Source organism: Triticum aestivum, chromosome 1A (assembly GCF_018294505.1).
Source record: "Triticum aestivum cultivar Chinese Spring chromosome 1A, IWGSC CS RefSeq v2.1, whole genome shotgun sequence".
NCBI classification, from domain to species: domain Eukaryota; kingdom Viridiplantae; phylum Streptophyta; class Magnoliopsida; order Poales; family Poaceae; genus Triticum; species Triticum aestivum.
In genome coordinates, this window is record NC_057794.1 from 388,155,718 (window position 1) to 388,174,847 (window position 19,130).

The following is a 19,130-nucleotide window of genomic DNA, read 5'->3' on the forward strand; positions in this document are numbered from 1 at the left end:
TGTGTAAAATTTCAGTATGAAATACATTGAAATGCGACCCGTACAAAAATGGGAGGATGACCGGTATCATGTGTTAAAAAGACTCATATTTGTCTTTTTTGCACAACCCTCATTTCAATGTATTTCGTCTTGTTACACACTTGTGCATTATGCCTCCATCTATCTATGTATTTTTTTCAGATTTTTTTAAATGTAAAAATATAATTTTTCATGAATTTTGCATTTGGAGGCCTCCATGAAGCTTGGCATCCAAAAGCAATTTCTGGCCATCCTTCATGCATCTTTCCTAGATGCATCATAGATTCATACATGGTGATCTTTTGACTATACACATCATGCAACGTATGGCCCTGAAGCTAGTTTGAGACTCAACATCACCAAAAGACCAACCATATCAAAGCAGACTAACCATTCGGGCAAAGCTAAACTGAGCCTAGGAAAACCAGAAACATAGAACAAGACACATTGCCAAAAGCAACCGATCAAAGCAGCAGATCACCCAGAAGCAGCGAGAAGCAACAACAAGCTAGCCATCGATCCACATAATTGCAGACCTCCACCCTTGCGAAGCCTGTTAAACTTCACTTGTTATGCGCTCTGTTATTTTTCCCCAGCATCAACACCTTTTGTTCGTCCTCCTTTATCTGCAAAAGGACCAATCAATGATCCAAGAGCACATTATCTTAACCATTGTAATGGGATTTGAAATAATCTTCCTTTCAAAAATTACACTACGCCTACATTTCCAAATCATCCAAAACATCGCATCAATATCAACAAGAACAAATTTCTTGTTAGATTTCGGAAAGCTTTTGATCCATCTACCTAATCATTCATTCAAACTTTAGATGTGCAATTCAGATTAAAGGAACGTTTTAATAACCTCCAAACCAGCATAGAGGCAGAACACCCAAAAAACAAATGATCAATTGTTTCATCTTGTCCACGATACACACATTTTTGTTACCTTTCCAATCTCTTTCCAAACAATTATCTCTAGTCAAGATACTTTTGTTGCCCATAAGCCACAAAAGTATTTTAATCTTAGAGGGATTTTATTTTTCCACGAGAATTTATGTGGGAAACCGCAAGTAGCTTTGATGAGATAAACATACAGATATCTAACAATGGGTTTCCTGTAAGAGGTAAGCATCCATTTTACTTGATCTTTACCTCCGAACATTTTAGTTTCCTCACATCTCGTTTTTAAACTATTACACAAGTATAGAGATTCACCATATATAGATCTTCTGAATGAAAAACTATCCCAACCTTTTTCAATAACATCAGCTACAGAGATGTTATGATCAAAACTGATAATTATAATTTGGGGTAAGCTAGATTTAGAGGTTTATCACCTACCCACCAATCTCCCCAGAACCTAGTATTTCTACCATCATCAAGTTTTTTTTACAATGTTGATAAAAAATATCTTTAACCTTCAACAAACTCGACCTGAAGTGGGAATCCCCCTGAGGGAGTCCTGGATAAGGGGGTCTCGAGACAGCTGGATTATATCCTTTGGCCGGACTGTTGGACTATGAAGATACAAGATTGAAGACTTCATCTTGTGTCCGGATGGGACTCTACTTGGCGTGGAAGGCAAGCTAGGCAATACGGATATGTATATCTCCTCCTTTGTAACCGACCTTGTGTAACCCTAACCCTCTCCGGTGTCTATATAAACCGAAGGGTTTTAGTCCGTAGGACACAACAATAACATACAATTATACCATGGACTAGCTTCTAGGGTTTAGCCTCTCTGATCTCGTGGTAGATCTACTCTTGTACTACCCATATCATCAATATTAATCAAGCAGGACGTAGGGTTTTACCTCCATCAAGAGGGCCCGAACCTGGGTAAAACATCGTGTCCCCTGCCTCCTGTTACCATCCGCCTTAGACGCACAGTTCGGGACCCCCTACCCGAGATCCGCCGGTTTTGACACCGACATTGGTGCTTTCATTGAGAGTTCCTCTGTGTCATCGCCGTTAGGCTTGATGGCTCCTACAATCATCGATAGCGATGCAGTCCAGGGTGAGACTTTTCTTCCCAGACAGATCTTTGTGTTCGGCGGCTTCGCACTGCGGGCCAACTCGCTTGGCCATCTGGAGCAGATCGAAAGTTACGCCCCTGGCCACCAGGTCAGGTTTGGAAGCTTAAACTACACGGCCGATATCCGCGGAGACTTGATCTTCGACGGATTCGAGCCTCTGCCTTGTGCGTCACGCGGTCATGATGAGTACAATTTATCTCTACCATCAGACCGTGTTCAGGAGATCGCACCGGCAGCCGCTCCGACTCGCAATTCGGAGCCAGTTGCGCCGTCCATGGACGGGTGGATAGACCCCGCCACGGAGGCCTTACCCTCAGCGGCGATTGAGCCGAACATCGACCTTACCCTGCACGAGAGCCGTGTTGTCAGACTGCCGAATCCTTCTCTGGCCATGGACTCCGAACCGCCTGCGCCCGTTCCGAGCGAATCCGATTGGGCGCCGATCATGGAGTTTACCTTCGCGGATATTTTTCAGCACTCGTCCTTTGGCGACTTACTGAACTCATTAAGATCTCTCTCCTTGTCAGGAGGATCCTGGCCGAACTATGTCCGGGGGGATTGGGATGCGGATGACGAAGAAATTCGCTACCCATCCACCACCCACTTAGTAGCCACTGTCAATGACTTAACCGACATGCTCGACTTTGACTCCGAAGACATCGACGGTATGGACGACGATGCGGGAGACGAAGAGGAACCACTGCCCACAGTGCATTGGACAGCCACCTCATCATATGATATATACATGGTGGACACACCCAGAGAAGGTAATGGCGACGAGACAGCGGAGTATGACCCCTCCAAGAAGCAACCCAAGCATCGATGTCAGCGGCGCCGCTCTAAGTCCCGCCAAAGAAAAAGTGTTGATACCGGCACAAGAGATAATAACACTCCGGATAGTGCCGAAGATGGCAACAATCCCCTCCAGCAAGATTTAGAGCAGGAGGATGGAGGAGCCAGCCCTCCAGAGAGAGCGGCAGATGGAGAGGCGGAGGATGATAATTACATGCCCCCCTCCGAAGACGAGGCAAGCCTCGACGATGACGAATTCGTCGTGCGAGAGGATCCCGTCGACCAAGAGCGCTTCAGGCGCCGGCTTATAGCCACGACAAATAGCCTTAAGAAAAAGCAGCAGCAGCTTCAAGCTGATCAAGATCTGCTAGCTGACAAATGGGCTGAAGTCCTCGCGGCCGAGGAATATAAACTCAAGCGCCCCTCCAAGAGTTACCCAAAATGCAGGTTGCTACCCCGACTGGAGGAAGAAGCGTATGACGCGGCTGATCGGCCACCTCGTGGCCGCGATAGAGAGGCATTCCAGCCAAAAACTCAGCGTGCACCCCGACGCCATTCAAATAAAAAGGCATGGGGAAATACGCCAGACCTGCGAGACGTATTGGAGGACAAAGCAAAACATGCAAGATCGATCTACGGATCACGAGGGCGTGCCACTATGCAAGACGATAAACGTCACGCCGGATACAGTAAACGTAAATCCGACCGGGCCGAACACAGCGGGCAAGACCCATTCGAGCTGCGTCGCGATATAGCCCAATACAGAGGCGCCGCACACCCCCTATGCTTCACAGACGAAGTAATGGATAATCAAATCCCAGAGGGTTTCAAACCCATAAATATAGAATCATACGACGGCACGACAGATCCTGCGGTATGGATCGAGGATTTCCTCCTGCACATCCACATGGCCCGCGGCGATGACTTACACGCCATCAAATACCTCCTACTAAAGCTCAAAGGACCAGCGCGGCATTGGCTTAACAGCTTGCCAGCAGAGTCCATTAGCTGTTGGGAAGATCTGGAGGCTGCATTCCTCGACAACTTTCAGGGCACTTATGTGCGACCACCAGATGCCAATGACTGGAGCCACATAATCCAGCAGCCAGAAGAATCGGCCTGGCAATTCTGGACTCGGTTCCTAACAAAGAAAAATCAAATCGTCGACTGTCCGGATGCAGAGGCCCTAGCAGCTTTCAAGCAGAACATCCGCGACAAGTGGCTAGCCCGACACCTTGGTCAGGAAAAGCCGAAATCTATGGCAGCCCTCACGACACTCATGACCCGCTTTTGTGCGGGAGAAGACAGCTGGCTGGCTCGCAGTAATAACATATCAAAGAACCATGGTACTTCGGATACCAAGGACGGCAATAGCAGGTCACGTCGCAACAAACATAAGCGCCGCATTAACAGTGATAATACTGAAGATACGACAGTCAATGCCGGATTCAAAGGCTCTAAACCTGGTCAGCGGAAAAAGCCATTCAAACGAAGCACTCCGGGCCCATCCAGTTTGGACCGCATACTCGATTGCTCGTGTGAAATACACGGCACCCCCGTCAAGCCAGCCAACCACACCAATAGGGATTGTTGGGTATTCAAGCAGGCCATCAAGTTAATTGCCGAAAACAAAGATAAGGGGCCACATAGTGATGACGACGAAGAGCCCCGGCAGCCGAACACCGGAGGACAGAAGAGGTTCCTCCCACAAGTGTGGACGGTGAACATGATATACGCAACCCACATCCCAAGAGGAAGCGGAAGCGTGCGCTCAGGGACGTATATGCGTTGGTGCCAGTCGCCCCAAAGTTCAACCCATGGTCCTCCTGTCCGATCACCTTCGATCGCAGGGACCATCCCACTAGTATCCGTCATGGCGGATTCGCCGCACTGGTCCTAGACCCATTCATCGACGGATTTCACCTCACTTGAGTCCTTATGGATGGCGGCAGCCTGAACCTGCTTTACTAAGACACAGTGCGCAAAATGGGTATAGACCCCTCAAGGATCAAACCCATAAAAACGACCTTTAAAGGCGTCATTCCAGGTGTATAGGCCCATTGCACAGGCTCAATTACACTGGAAGTGGTCTTCGGATCCTCGGATAACTTCCAAAGCGAAGAATTAATCTTCGATATAGTCCCGTTCCGCAGTGGCTATCATGCACTGCTCGGGCGAACCGCATTTGCAAGATTCAATGCGGTACCGCATTATGCATACCTCAAGCTCAAGATGCCAGGACCTCGGGGGGTCATCACAATTAATGGAAACACGGAGCACTCTCTCCACACGGAGGAGCACACTGCGGCCCTCGCAGCAGAAGCGCAAAGCAGCCTCTCAAGGCAATCCACCAGTTCGGCATTTCAAGACCCGGACACCTTCAAGCGCGCACGGAGTAATCGGCAACTAGACCGCCCGGCACGATCTGAGCTCGCGTAGCAATGCGGCCCCCACCCCGGCCCAAGCCAAACGGCAAAATTCGTGCCACGCGTACATAATTACGCATTAAAAATACCATGGGCACAGGCGGGGAGGGGGGCACAACTAAGGCACGCCCCAATACGCGGCTTAAACTGCACTAGGGGCTTCCCGCTTTGTTATTTTTCTCTTTCAGGACTTTAATCTCTGGAAACCCTGTCCGGCAGCATGATTGCCGAACACATGATGCAACAACCAAGGAGGCAGAAAGCTACGTCACACCACGGAACTCCCAGGTGGATTACGATAACGAGTGAAATATTTGCTTTAATACTATTCCTCAGCTTGCCCTTGGAAGGGACATAGTCCTACTTTTTGCTTATCGCACTATCTGTATCATTCTGCTTTAACGCACCTTTTTGAATAAACAATGCATAACATTAAGACTATTATTGCATTCTTCTTTTTTTTATATATGTGTTCATTAATGATGCCTTGCAACCGTACACTTTGGTACGGCCAATACACCAGGGGCTTAAGTACCCCACAAATATGGTGTGAGAAGTCCGAACACTTTCACAAGTGCGGCACCCCGAACTTATAGTATTATATGCATCAGCTTAGAATCATGTCTTTGGTCAAATGTTGGGTTTGCCCGGCTCCTATGTTTTGGTACCTAAGGTAGCACTAGGAGAACTACTGCGATTGTGCCCCGGTTTTGCTGGGCTAAGCACCTCAGTAGAGAAAGCTAAAACTGACTGTCATGATAAGGCGAGAGACTGGTCGCTGTTCGGCGAGGTTTCGAGTCCCTAAAGACTTATGCCGCTTAGAGCGAGGAGCCGGTCCTGTCCGGCTTAAAGGCGTGTATCGCGCCCCGAATTCGGCCTTCCGAATACCAGGGGCTTCGCCGAAATTTAAAATTATAGAATTCTATGGCTAAGTGAGAGTGATAAAGCATTATTAGTCCAGTTGCCTTATTCGCTGTGCTGGGCACCTCCCTCGAAGGACCCAAAAATGTGAACAAGAGTGCTCAAGTTTATCCCGAACACCCCAACACTCGCGGCATGGGGGCAGAAGCCGAGGACTAGCCATCTCTCAGATTGGATAAACAGCCAAACAGAAGGTAATATTTTAAATTCAAACAAGCGTTGCATAGCGCATATGAAACAAGTTTTCATCATACAGGATCACACGAGCAAGTTTACTCAAATATTACATCCATTGGACATTCGTCCGCTACAAGACGGGCACCCTTTAGGACACCCTCATAATAAATTTCGGGGGTGCGATGCTCCTTGCCCTGCGGCGGTCCTTCCTTGATCAGCTTCACGGTGTCTAGCTTGGCCCATTGCACCTTCACACGGGCGAAATCCCGGCGTGCACCTTCGATGCAGACGGACCGCTTGACAACTTCCAGCCGTGGGCAGGCATTCACAAGCTGCCTCACCAGGCCGAAGTAGATGTTCGGAAGGGCGTCGCCAGGCCACAGCCGGACTATAAGGCCCTTCATGGCCTGTTCGGCCGCCTTGTGTAGCTCGACCAACTGCTTTAGCTGGTCGCTCAGAGGCATCGGGTGTTCGGTCCCAGTATACTGAGACCAGAACAGCTTCTCCATTGAGCTTCCCTCCTCAGCCTGGTAAAACTATGCGGCATCCGACACACTGTGGGTCAAATCTGCGAATGCTCCTGGAGAGCTCCGGATTCGGGTAAGTAATAGGTAATTTAATTTCACATGCTTGCTTTGCATATAGAATGCCTTACTCGCCGCTATTTTCATCGCGTCAATCTCCTGGAGGGCCTTTTGGGCTTCGGCCTTGGCACTCTTTGCGCTCTCAAGGGCCGCGGCAAGCTCAGACTCTCGCGTCTTCAAGTCAAGCTCCAACGCCGCGTGCTTCGTCACGAGTGCCTGGAGCTCTTGCTGCACCTCGCCCACCCGAGCCTCTTGCCTTTCCCGCTCGGTGTGCTCCTTGGCCGCTTTATCTTCGGCCTCGGACAGCGCTTGCTTTAGGGTCGCCACTTCGGTCGTGGCCCCTGACAAATTCATGATGATCCTGTCATTTTGCAATCGCATTCTTTTTATACATATCCATAGACTAGGTACTACTTACCTTTGTTCTCCTCGAGCTGCCTCATAGCAAGGCCGAGCTCGTCCTTGGACCCTTTAAGGTCCTGCTTCAGTGTGACGACCTCTGCAGTCAGTGCAGCAGATGCCAGCAGTGAAGCCTGCATACGCATATTGACATACTTATATTAGACTCCTGCGATATTGTTTGATCCTCTGTTCGGCTTTTCTTTGTGAACACCGAACAGAGCATCAGGGGCTACTGTCTATGCGGTAATATTTTTCCTATATTTTAAACACTTACCTCAAAGCCTGTTAGAAGGCTGGCACAGGCTTCAGTCAATCCGCTCTTGGTGTACTGAACCTTCTGGACCACCGCACTCATAATAGTATGGTGCTCCTCGTCGATGGAAGCGCTGCGAAGTGCTCCCAGCAGATTGTCCGGCACCTCTGGATGGACAGAGGTCACCGGCACAGGTGTCTTGCCCCTCTTGGAAGGAGGCCGCCTGCCCGAGTTAGGAAGCACTGGAGGTTCCGGCGCGGTGTTCGGCTGAGGGCCGAACTCGGAGCCCTCAGGGGCTTTGTTCCCTCTGCTCCCGGAGTCCGGAAGGTCGCCTTGAGGCGCCTCCGGGACTGTCTCCCCTCGACCCGGTGCCTCTTGAGACAATACCTCGGCATCGTCCGCCGGGCAAGGGGAGGTGGCGGTCGGAAGTGGATCACTATCCATATCCGACGAGCCCAGGGAGCCGTCCGACGATACGTCGATACTGGCTCGTGGCGGCCTGCATAATCATATTCGGCGTTAGGGGAAGCAGTGCGACAAAGGAATGCTATGAGTTACTCTGGTATCCGAATACTTACGATTTCGCCAGGGGCTTGGCCCTGAGCAGCCACTCGTCTTCGCCTTCAGCGGCGGTGGTGGAACTGTCCGGAAGGAGAGTCCTTCCCTTCTTGGACCCTTCGGCCTCCCCAGTTGGGGTGGCCTTCCTTTTCTTGTCTCCCCCAACTGAAGGGGGAGCATCTTCTTCTTCCTCCTCATCTTCGGGGGAGGAGTGTGTCGCAGAGTTATCGGACAATGAGTCCGATGACGCCTGGCGTCGGGAACTCTTTCGGGTTCCCTTGGCCTTCTTGGTCTTCTCCGGCACCTTGTAAGGAGCCGGAGTCAGCATCTTCGTTAGGAGAGCGTCTGCTGGGCCTTCGGGCAAAGGACCCGGACAGTCGATCTGTCCGGCCGTCTCCTGCCAGTCCTGTCAAAGGTATGGGAGCTTAGATCCCGCATAGAGTCAAACTATGAAAAACAAGTATCCTGTGAGAGGTAAAACAGCTTACTGCGCTGGCTTGGCGCTTCGTGCAGAATCCGCGATCCTCGGTAGTGGGAGGGGGAACCTCAGCACCCTTTAATAGCACCTTCCAGGCATCCTCGTGAGTTGTGTCAAAGAGCCTGTTCAGAGTTCGGTGTTGGGCCGAGTCGAACTCCCACAAGTTGAAAGCCCGTTGTTGGCACGGGAGGATCCGGAGGATGAGCATGACCTGGACTATGTTGACGAGTTTGAGCTTCTTGTTCACCATGTTTTGAATACATGTTTAGAGTCCGGTCAGCTCTCGCGAACTACCCCAGGACAGGCCCTTCTCTTGCCAGGAGGTGAGCCGCATGGGGATGCCAGATCGGAACTCGGGGGCCGCTGCCCATTTGGGGTCACGCGGCTCGGTGATGTAGAACCACCCCGATTGCCACCCCTTTACGGTCTCCACGAAGGAGCCCTCGAGCCATGTGACGTTGGGCATCTTTCCCACCATGACGCCTCCGCACTCCGCCTGGCGGCCGCTCACTACCTTCAGCTTGACATTGAAGGTCTTCAGCCATAAGCTGAAGTGGGGCTTGATGCGGAGGAAGGCCTCGCACACGACGATAAACGCCGAGATGTTGAGGATGAAGTTCAGGGCTAGATCATGTAAATCCAGGCCGTAGTAGAACATGAGCCCCCGGACGAATGGGTGGAGAGGGAATCCCAGTCCGCGGAGCAAATGGGTAAGGAACACTACCCTCTCATGGGGCCTGGGGGTGGGGATGAGCTGCCCCTCATCTGGGAGCCGGTGCGCGATGTCGTCGGGCAGGTATCCGGCTCTCCTGAGCTTCTTGATGTGTCCCTCCATGACGAAGGAGACCATCCACCTGCCTCCCGCTCCGGACATGGTTGGAGAAGGTTGAGGTGGGACGTGCGGACTTGGGCGCTGGAGCTCGAGTGCGCGAAAATGGATGAGCAAAGGAGGAAGAAGGCGTGGATGAAAGGGTGAATCCTTATCCCTTTATATGGGCAGACGAAACTATGCGTCCCCACTAGCCTGGTAAAACTCGCTTATCCCCCAGGCGCCGTAATCGATGGCGCGGTTGGGTTACCCACGCCCGTATTGATGAGAATCCTGTAATAAGGGGGACACGATCTCTACTTTGACAAGACGTGTCAAAAAACTGTCTCGCGTTATGTGCGGGGCTAGTCAAAGGAAACGGTTCGAATAATCACCAGGCCATGGCATAATGTCGTGTTGCCAAAACAAGCCAGCAAATTGGATTTGTGGAAATATTATTCTCTCTACGGTGGTATGTGGAACTTATTTTGCAGGGTCAGACACTATCCTTGTATTCAAATTCTTCCATGGTGTATTCGGGGGAGGAAGCTGCCTTGCAATACCGAAGACAATACTGCGCGCCGGACTCATCGTCATTGAAAGCCTGGTTCAGGGGCTACTGAGGGAGTCCTGGATTAGGGGGTCTCCGGACAGCCGGATTATATCCTTTGGCCGGATTGTTGGACTATGAAGATACAAGATTGAAGACTTCGTCTCGTGTCCGGATGGGACTCTACTTGGTGTGGAAGGCAAGCTAGGCAATACGAATATGTATATCTCCTCCTTTGTAACCGACCTTGTGTAACCCTAACCCTCTCCGGTGTCTATATAAACCGGAGGGGTTTAGTCCGTAGGACACAACAATAACATACAATCATACCATAGGCTAGCTTCTAGGGTTTAGCCTCTCTGATCTCGTGGTAGATCTACTCTTGTACTACCCATATCATCAATATTAATCAAGCAGGACGTAGGGTTTTACCTCCATCAAGAGGGCCCGAACCTGTGTAAGACATCGTGTCCCCTGCCTCCTGTTACCATCCGCCTTAGACGCACAGTTCGGGACCCCCTACCCGAGATCCACCGGTTTTGACACCGATACCCCCATTCTAGGCTTAATTCCAGAAATGCAATTACCTTTCACATATTTGCTAAGCAGAATATCTTGTCAGGGCCATTTTCAGTCTATATTTTTGGAACCATCTTGCAAGGAGAGCTTTATTCATAAGCTCTAGATTAAGGATTCCTAAGGCTCCTTGATCATTTGGCTCACAACGGGTTTTCCAGATGACTAGGTGTTATTTTTTATTATCCTCATGTGCTTGCCAAACTAATCTAACTCTAAAAAAATCAGACTTCTTCTTAATCCCCACTAGAAGGTGATAAAATGACATCATGTATAATGGCGTGTTAGTCAAGCAGGACTGAACCAAGGTGACCCTACCAGCAATATTAACCACTCTCCATTGCCAGTAAGCACATATTTTCTCAATCTCGTTAGTCGCCCCTTTTCTGGTGTTTGTTTTTAAGTCTAAGATTGGAAACGAGGACTCTCCAATATCTCAGGAGAGTATCATCCAACTTATAACCTACAAGTGAAGATCCCCTAGTAAGTGTGAGCTTTATGAATACCATCCCCAAATAGATTATGGAAAATAATTGTCAGACTGGACATTTGTTCAAAAGCACTCAGAATAAACTTCATTTTTTGCACTGTTTTCACCATCTTGTAAAAGGAAGATTGTGTCGTCAGCATACTGTAACATATTTACCCCCTTTTGCACATTTTCACAACGCATCCCTTTTATAAAGTCATTTTACTTAGCTTTATCCATGATAATGGCAAGAGCATCAACAACTAGAACAAAAAATAAAGGGGAGAGAGAGCATCCCCTTGACTCAATCCTTTGTGAGCTTTAGAATAAGGTCCAATTGTGTCATTCACTTTGACCCCAACATGACCCCCTCTCATAGTGTGCATGATCTAGTCACACCATTTATCAATAAGGTTTCTTAATTTTGACATTTGATAAACGAAAGGCCACTTAATTTGGTCATAAGCCTTTTCAAAGTGTACTTTAAAGAGCAAAGAACTTTGTTTCTTATGATGAATATAATTTAAAGCTTCATGCAATAGTAAAACACCTTCCACAATGTATCTATCATTGACAAAGAAGTCTGAATATTGGAGATATGGGGTGGAACCACTCTGCCAGGCATGTACATCAGAACCTTGGTAATAATTTTGAAACTAACATTCAGTAAACTTACATGACTGAATTTTTAGATTTGTTTGGCATTCCTGGTTCTCGGGACTAAATTGGTCATACCATAATAAAGTCTAGCAATGTCAAGAACCCCACTATGAAAATCATCGAGCAGGCTTTTCAAATCTCATTTGACAACTTCCTATAAATACCGATAAAAATCAGCATGAAGACCATGAGGACTTGGGCTCTTGTTTTTTCACATATGAAATACTACAGTTTGTAATTCTTCCATTGTGAAAATTTCTATAAGCTTTAAAGCCTCCTAAATATTGAAATAAATCTTTGATTCTGTAGCATACCCAAAAAGTTTTTCTATAAAAATATGTGATATATGTAAGTAATTATTTCTCACCCTCTATCACCCCTTCATTTTGCTCTAAAGAAACAATCCTATTTTTCCCTTCTACCATAAACTTTGGCATGGTAATATCTAGTGTTACTGCCTTCTTTTTTTATATATCTCTACAACCATTTCAATTCCTCCTATTTCAAAATCTTGCCCAATTGATCTCTAAGTTCTTTTCGTTTGGTTCTATCATGGAAAGTTAAACCATTTATCTTAGCATTTTATCAATATCATCTAATTTGGCAAGAATTTTATATTTATTTTTTCTATAGCAGTTTATTTATAGAATTACTGTAGGCATCATTGAAATAGCATCGTTGTGCTAGTTATATTCTTCATGATGCTCTCTTTATGTTTCAATTATTATCTTTTATGTGAGCATCATTGAAATCATCATGCCTAGCATTGAGGGAGCGGCTCCCTCCTCAAACTACGGTAATCACCGGAATAAGTCCCGGTTATTGTCACTCTGGGGTTACCGGATCATAATACATAGTAGGTGACTATAACTTGCAAGATCGGATCTAGAACATGGATATAATAGTGATAACATAAATGGTTCAGATCTGAAATCATGGCACCCGGGCCCAAAGTGACAATCATTAAGCATGGCAAAGTCATAACAACATCAATCTAAGAACATAGTGGATACTAGGGATCAAGCCCTAACAAAACTAACTCGATTACATGATGAATCTCATCCAACTCCTCACCGACCAGCGAGCCTACGAAGGAATCACTCACTCCCGGTGGGGAGCATCATGGAATTGGCGACGGAGAAGGGTTGGTGATGACGAAGAACGAAGATTCCCCTCTCCGGAGCCCCAAACGGACTCCAGATCTGCCCTCCCGAGGAAGAACAGGGCTTGGCGGCGACTCCGTCTTGTGGATCGCTATAATTCTTTCTCCTTGATTTTTTCTCTGAAAATAGGATTTTATAGCGCCGGAATTAGGGCCTGCGAGGCCACCAGGTGGGGACAACCCACCTAGGTGCACCAGGAGAGGGTGGTGATGTCTACTACACAACCTTCTTCTTGTAGACATTATTGGGCCTCCAAGTGCAGAGGTTTGTAGGACAGTAGCAAATTTCCCTCAAGTGGATGACCTAAGGTTATCAATCCGTGGGAGGCGTATGATGAAAATGGTCTCTCTCAAACAACCCTGCAACCAAATAACAAAGAGTCTCTTGTGTCCCCAACACATCCAATATAATGGTAAATTGTATAGGTGCACTAGTTCGGCGAAGAGATGGTGATACAAGTGCAATATGGATGGTAGATAAAGGTTTTTGTAATCTAAAAATATAAAAACAGCAAGGTAGCAAGTGGTAAAAGTGAGCACAAACGGTATTACAATGCTAGGAAACAAGGCCTAGGGTTCATACTTTCACTAGTGCAAGTTCTCTCAACAATAATAACATAATTGGATCATATAACTATCCCTCAACATGCAACAAAGAGTCACTCCAAAGTCACTAATAGCGGAGAACAAACGAAGAGATTATTGTAGGGTACGAAACCACCTCAAAGTTAGCCTTTCTGATCGATCTATTCAAGAGTCCGTAGTAAAATAACATGAAGCTATTCTTTCTGTTCAATCTATCCTAGAGTTCGTACTGGAATAACACCTTAAGACACAAATCAACCAAAACCCTTGAAAGGATCGATATAGTTGACTAGAGGGGGGTGAATAGGCAACTAACAATTTTTAGCTTTTCTTTAACAATTTAAACTTTGCATCAAAGTAGGTTGTCTAGATATACAACTAAGTGAGCAACCTATATGATGCAACAATGATAAGTACATAAGCAAGCAAGAGATATATCAGAAATAAGCTTGCACAAGTAAAGGCACGAGATAACCAAGAGTGGAGCCGGTGGAGACGAGGATGTATTACCGAAGTTCCTTCCCTTTGAAGGGAAGTACGTCTCCGTTGGAGCGGTGTGGAGGCACAATGCTCCCCAAGATGCCACTAGGGCCACCGTATTCTCCTCACACCCTCACACAATGCGAGATGTCGTGATTCCACTATTGGTGCCCTTGGAGGCGGCGACCGAACCTTTACAAACAAGGTTGGGGCAATCTCCACAACTTAATTGGAGGCTCCCAACGACACCACAAAGCTTCACCACATTGGACTATGGCTCTGCGGTGACCTCAACCATCTAGGGTGCTCAAACACCCAAGAGTAACAAGATCCGCAAGGGATTAGTGGGGGAATCAAATTTCTCTGGGTGGAAGTGTAGATCGGGGCCTTCTCAACCACTCCCGAGCAAATAAACAAGTTTGATTGGCTAGGGAGTGAGATCGGGTGAAAATGGAGCTTAGGGTTAGAAGAGGTGGTCAACTAGAGGAAGAAGACACCCCTTATATAGTTGTGGACAAAATCCAACCGTTATCCACCTAACCAGCCCGCGACTTGCGGTACTACCGCCCCTGACCAGCGGTACTATCGTAAGGCTATGCGGTACTTCCGCCCCTGACCAGCGGTACTACCGCAAGGCCATGCGGCACTACCGTGAGGGACCGCGGTACTACCGCAGCAGCAGGAGCTAGGACAGACCTGTAGCACAAGGGCTGAGGGCGGTACTGCCGCAGGCGCGGTACTACCACTCCCCCTTGCGGTACTACCGCAAGGCAGGAAACTCCTAGCCTGGGAAGAGCGCGGATGAATAAAAATACATCTGTGCCTACTTCCGCTGGAAAACAGACGATGCAAAAATCCGACACAGTACTACCGCTGAGGAGCGGTACTACCGCCTGGTAGCTAAGCCAGGCCGCGCGCGGTACTACGCGCATGGGGTGCGGTACTACCGCGGAGGCGCGGATTAAAAAATTACATCCGACCCTACTACCGTGAAGAAGCGGCACTTGACCTGGGGGCCACGGTACAACGACTCCGAAGGAGTGGTACTACCGTGGGCTCCTGCGGTACTACCGCTCCAGGGAGCAGTACTACCGCAAGCCCAATATCAGCAACCAGGACAAAGCAAAGAGGATAAACGGAGGATGCTCCAATGCGTATGGGAAAGGTGGAGACAAGGAAGAAAATGTGTACGTGATGATTTCACCCGAACCTTTCCGACGCGGACCCCCTCTTAATAGTACGGCTTTCCTATGACTCAAATCCACCAAAAAGAAACGTAGAAAAACGTTGTCTTCAATAGTCTTCGAGGGGCACCAAACCGTCTTGTGCCTAGCGATGAAACGTCTGGGAAACTCATGGCACATGATTAATCCGCAAAAGCATTATCATCAATCACCAAAACACCTTAGGGATAAATATGCCCTTACAATCTCCCCCTTTTTGGTGGATTGATGACAATACGGGATTTGCACAAAGGGAAATAATACTAAGCAAACGCAAACCCCTCCTCTCTAGAATATAGACGGGCTCCCCCTAGATGTGTGCAAACTAGATGGGTGCTTTGGACTGCACGACACACATACTCGGATCAAAACTCCCCCTATATTTTAGAGACAAGGCATATCTTGCAATAGTAAGGCAAACACTAGACAAGGTAGCAAATATGAGCATAACATAAGTAGCACAATCATAAGCTCACTAAGATAGGATAGAGTGCATATGTCTTACACCATATGAAGGATAAGTCTCAAAGGCGCAAACCAAACCAAAGTAAATGAGGTCCAAATGACAAAGCAAACACACAAAACACGACACACGACTTGCAAGCACGCAAATCCCTACACTCTCTCCCCCTTTGGCATCGAGACGCCAAAAAGGCAGAGAGGACACCTACACACAAGGGGTGGCTCAGGCAGAGAAATCACCCCAACTCTCCTCGTGCTCCTTGTCAGACTCGGCGGCGGGGACGGTCTCCTTGATGTCCTCCTCAGAATCAGTCCACTTATAGCCTTGCTTCGCCATCCATGCAGCCTCTGGCGTGATGACCTCCTCAGAACCGCCAGAGACGTCCTCTCCAAAGACCCTCATAATCTTCTTATCGCGGCGGCGACTTTCCTTGGATGCCACGTGAGTCCTATACTGCCCCTTTGCTTGCATGCAGAAAAGAGTCTCCATCCTGTCCTTCAACTTCTTGGCCCACGAGGGCTCCGAGGAAGGATGGGAAGACCTAACAGCACGGTCCTCAGCAACACCCTCTGCTCCAGCCTCCTCCTCATCAACATCCCTCCTAGCAGCAGACGCCTCAGCACGAGTAGTAGTGTTGGTCCAGTTGGGCTTGACACGAAGACTGATGGGATCGTGCAGAATCCAGTCTGGAGCAAGGAACTCATCACCAGGGTACAGCTTCTCCCAAGTCTTGGAGATCAACAGAAACAGGTATGGTCCATAGATAGGTACTTTGCGGTTGAACACCGCAAACCGAAGCTCACACCATATGATGTGTGAGACATCAAGTGGCTGAGTCTGAGACACACGTGCCTCCTCGCATAGGAGCATCATATCCACCAGATAGGCATGAACCTTGTCCTTGTCGCCAATGCAAGGGAACAGAGAGTTGCGGAAGATGCGATACATGATATCTAGAAAGGAGTTCAGCACCCATGTCGACTTGCCACTGGGAAGCACCTTCTCAACATAGAACGGTTGTATCTTGTTCTTGCTAGCAGACTTAGGATTGGCATGGGGGGGGGACACCAACGGGTGTGGTGAGCCCGTCATCAGGAACTTGGAGCAGATCCATGAACTCCTTCCAGGTAGCAGTCAACTGACGGCCATTGGTCATCCAGGTCATCATCCGCTCCTCCCCGGGGTGAAAGTAAACTAAGGCAAAGACCTGACAGATAAGCTCGAGACAACAAGAAACAACCTCGAGACACAACCTCTCCAAAGAGAGGGCGGTGGCCGGAGCCACCTATGTTTGAGTCAATTGGTATGGCACCGCGAAGAATTATCCTTGGGCCCATGACCAAAACTCGTCTTTGAAGCACAAGTACCATCAAAAGTGGCTAATGTGGAAGAGTTGATCAATTTATGCATAATGGGGGGAGGGAGAGTTCATTGAGAGAACAACACTCCCCCTATGTCCATGCCTACATCTAAACAAGACAACAAGTTGAGTATGGTGGGGTGTGCAAGGGTTCAAGCAACATTGCTCAAATCAATGATATTTAGCTCATGACTTAACTCGCGAAATCTTGCTTCATCCCACGGCTTCGTGAAAATATCTGCAAGGTTATCATGAGTGTTGACGTAGTTGAGCTCGATCTCCCCTCGCCTAATGTGATCCCGGATGAAGTGATACCGAATCTCAATATGCTTCGTCTTGAAGTGTTGCACCGGTTTGAGAGAAATCTTGATGGCACTTTCATTGTCACACCAAAGAGGCACTTTGTCACAAATGACACCGTAATCCTTTAAAGTTTTCCTCATCCATAAGAGTTGTGCACAACAACTACCGGCCGCTACATACTCCGCTTCGGTGGACGAGAGAGACACAAAACTTTGCTTTTTGGAAGACCAACTTACCAAAGAGCAACCAAGGAATTGGCACCCTCTGGAAGTGGACTTCCTATCCACTTTATCTCCCACCCAATCGGAGTCCGAATACCCTACAAGCTTGAAGTTTGCTCCTCTTGGGTACCATAAGCCAAAGTTTGGGGTATGAGCCAAATATCGAAAGATTCGCTTGACCGCCACAAAGTGACTTTCCTTAGGTGTGGCTTGAAACCGTGCATAAATTCCAACACTCAACATGATATCCGGTCTAGATGCACAAAGGTAAAGCAAGGATCCAATCATGGAGCGATATACCTTTTGATCCACCGCTTTACCATTGGGATCGATGTCAAGTTGGCACTTGGTGGGCATTGGAGTGGAAGCCGGCTTGACATCACTTAGCTTGAATCTCTTGAGCATGTCTTGAGTGTATTTGGCTTGGTTGATGAAGGTTCCTTCTCTTCTTTGCTTCACTTCGAACCCTAGAAAGAAATTCAACTCTCCCATGGAAGACATCTTAAACTTTGAGGTCATGAGAGCGGCGAATTCCTCATTGAAAGCTTTGTTAGGGGAACCAAAGATAATGTCATCAACATATAGTTGGCATACAAAAAAATCCCCTTTGACCTTCTTAGTAAAAAGAGTGGGGTCGATTAGCCCAACTTCAAACCCACGATCTTGTAACAACTCGGTAAGGTGGTCATACCACGCACGTGGGGCTTGTTTAAGCCCATAGAGTGCCTTATCGAGTTGATACACATGATCGAGAAAGTAGGGATCCTCGAACCCGGGGGGTTGCTTGACATAGACCAACTCATTAATAGGACCATTAAGAAAAGCACTATTCACATCCATTTGTTGCAACTTAAAGTTGTGATGAGAAGCATAAGCAATCAACAAACGAATGGATTCAAGGCGAGCAACGAGAGCAAAGGTTTCACCGTAGTCGATACCCTCGACTTGGGAGTAGCCTTGTACCACCAATCTTGCCTTGTTGCGAATGATGGTCCCATGAGCATCTTGCTTGTTCTTATATATCCACTTGGTTCCAATGACATTGTGGTTCCCCATTGTCCTTGGCACCAATCTCCACACCTTGTTGTACTCGAAGTTGTTGAGTTTTTCATGCATGGCATTAAGCCAATCCGGATCTTCGAGTGCTTCATATACCTTTTGGGGTTCAACACAAGAGACAAACGCGTGATGTTCACAATAGTTTGCCAATTGTCTACGAGTGCTTACCCCCTTTTGAATGCTTCCAAGTACATTCTTCATGAGATGACCCTTGGTGGAGAGCTTGGAAGCAATCTTGGCGGCACGACGCTCCAATTCCTCCTCGGTGGTGAGTTGAGGAGCGGTCACTTGATCATCTTGAGCGATGTCTTGAGCTTGTTCTTGATCTTGAACTTGCTCGGAGGAGAGAACTTGACCTTGGGCATCACTTGGTGTGTCAACACCGTCTTGAGCATGATCTTGCCCTTGGTCTTGTTCATGAGGATGAGGGCCTTCACTTTGTTCTTCGGAAGCGTGTGGTCCTTGGGTTGGTGATGGCTCCACTTGAGTGGAGCATTGTCCTTCTCCTTCGGCCACAAGGGGTTCCTCAATGGGTAGGATAAAACCAACACCCATTCTTCTTA